Source organism: Theropithecus gelada, chromosome 1, assembly GCF_003255815.1.
Source record: "Theropithecus gelada isolate Dixy chromosome 1, Tgel_1.0, whole genome shotgun sequence".
Lineage (NCBI taxonomy): Eukaryota > Metazoa > Chordata > Mammalia > Primates > Cercopithecidae > Theropithecus > Theropithecus gelada.
The window spans coordinates 73,152,250-73,154,643 of record NC_037668.1 but is presented as its reverse complement, the minus strand read 5'-3'; the positions used below and the strand labels follow the sequence as shown (position 1 = coordinate 73,154,643).

Here is a 2,394-nt window from a genome sequence, read left to right as displayed (position 1 = left end):
CTGAAGCTGCATAGGACCTCTGTCTCAGAGTTCATCTAAACAGACTGAGATAATGAGATAAGCACACGTTCCTTACTTGAGGGTGATCCCAAGAAATATGATGATGGAGTAGGAAAGTGAGATAGAACAGGGAAGAAAGCCATTAACGAGAGGGTTACAGCTGGGAGCAACTGGGGCTCCATCCTGCTGGGTACCCTGCAAGGGAATGGGTAGAAGCACACCTCGGAATTATCCTACCAAGGAGTAAGGAAGCTGGGGCATTTTCCACCAACTCCCACCCCACATTGATTAAGAATTGCTCCTGAGGGTGCTAATTCTCTAGTACCTCAGCCTCCCGCTCACATAAGCCAAGACTCCTCCTGCAACCAGATAAAGCCTTCAAGCCAAGAGATGCAGGTGTTAGAGGTATATGGCATCCACTGTTCTCAGAAGCCGCAGGTGCCCTCTGGGCTGGGCTAAGGGCAACGCCTCCATTTCTTCAGCAATGTATGAGAGTTCCAGTTTTTCCACATCTCCGAATCTTGCTATTGCTAGACTTTTTTTTTTTTTTTTTGCATGACAGAGTCTTTACTTTTAAATGATTACTGATACACCAAGTAATAACATGTAACAAGTTCTTGAATTCTATCATCTAGTGATTTTGATTAAGAGAAACTAAAAGCAGCCCCAGATAATTCCACTAGTATTCACTGTTCTAACCATTAGCAAGAATGGACTACGTTAAGGCTGGCTGCTGCTTCACACAGGTTACAAAGAACTATTTACTACTTTTTCGTAGATAAAGCCCCTGACCTTCAAGAAAGTGTTAGGGAAAAAAAAATATTTAATCCCTTCCTTTCTTCAAAGAATGGTTATGTGGTGTTTTTTTTTAAAACTAGATCTAAGAAAGAAAAGTCAACAGTGATATACATGTTGCTTGAGCCAAAAGGCATAGGAAAAAAAGACAACATATACCCATTAAATTCCTAAGAAATATGAGGTAAAAAGATGAAATCTTTAATTTCTAAGTCTGTACAAAAAAGCTAGATTTGCTACTGTCCAAAAAGTGGAAGGACCTACTATATAATATATGGAAATAATTTAATGCCATTTCATAAGAATATAACTAGAGCTGTGCTAAAGCTTCATATTCATGAGGGCATCTAAAATGCCACTCCACAGAACAGGTGTTCTCTCTTCTTCTATCCATTTATGCGGTAGTTTTCATGGATTTCTGGCTGAATGTCACAGACAAAAGCCAAGAGGTTATCCAAGACTTCATCCCTGTTCTGCTGGAAGTAGGCCTGGAGGATGGTCATCTTCTCCTGGGTCTCCTTCTCCACTTCAGTGCTACAACTGCCATGGGATCCCAGTGCCGCAGCTTCCTTGGCCTTGAATTCTTTCTCCCTCTGCAGGCGGTACTGTTCCATTTCAGCCTGAGCTGCTTCTATAGCCTGCTTCAGCCTCCGGTTCTTTCTTTTACGGGCCTCGGAGACACCTCGGCTGCCCGCTTCTCGGCCTGCAGCTGCTGCTGAATCCCCTGCGACTGACTAGCCATGGCGGCAGCGATTCTGAGACCAAGGCAAGCCGCCTAAAGCACCTCGAAGGCCGCTATTGCTAGACTCTTAAATCCTAGCCAATTTGATGGTATCAGTTAGTGTATTTCACTGTTGTTTTAATTTGCATTGTAATTTTAATGTTCATTAATCTTTTATTTTGTAGTTAGAAGATACGGAATCTTGTTTAAGAAATCTTTATCCTGAGGTAAAAAAAATTCTACTATAATTTCTCCTAAATGATTTATATAGGTTTTTTTGTTTTTCACATTCAAGTCTTTGACATGGAGTTAATTTTTTTGTTTGTTTTTCTTTGAGACAGAGTCTTGTTCTGTCACCCAGGCTGGAGTGCAGTGGAATGATCTCGGCTCACTACAGCCTCCACCTCCCAGGTTCCAGTGATTCTCCTGCCTCAGCCTCCTGAGTAGCTGGGATTATAGGCATGCGTCACCACGCCTGGCTAATTTTTGTATTTTTAGTAGAGATGGGATCTCACCACGTTGACCAGGCTGGTCTCAAACTCCTGACCTCAGGTGATCTGCCCACCTCAGCCTCCCAAAGTGCTGGGATTGCAGGTGTGAGCCATGGTGCCTGGCTGGAGGATAATATCCTGAAGAGTGTTTTCCAGCTTGGTTCCATTCTTCCCATCACTTTCAGGTACACCAATCAGACGTAGATTTGGTCTTTTCACATAGTCCCATATTTCTTGGAGGCTTTGTTCGTTTCTTTTTACTCTTTTTCTCCAAACCTCCCTTCTCGCTTCATTTCATTCATTTGATCTTCAATCACTGATACCCTTTCTTTCACTTGATCGAATCGGCTACTGAAGCTTGTGCATTCGTCACATAGTTCTTGTGCC

At 42.7% G+C, this 2,394-nt stretch overlaps 1 pseudogene across 1 annotated transcript; it reads right to left on the bottom strand.

Moving 5' to 3' along the window:
- Positions 1-871: 871 nt before the first annotated feature.
- On the bottom strand, positions 872-1,583 carry LOC112606638 (annotated as a pseudogene). Its single transcript, XR_003115666.1, has one exon. The product of XR_003115666.1 is annotated as a V-type proton ATPase subunit G 1 pseudogene (transcript).
- Positions 1,584-2,394: the final 811 nt, after the last annotated feature.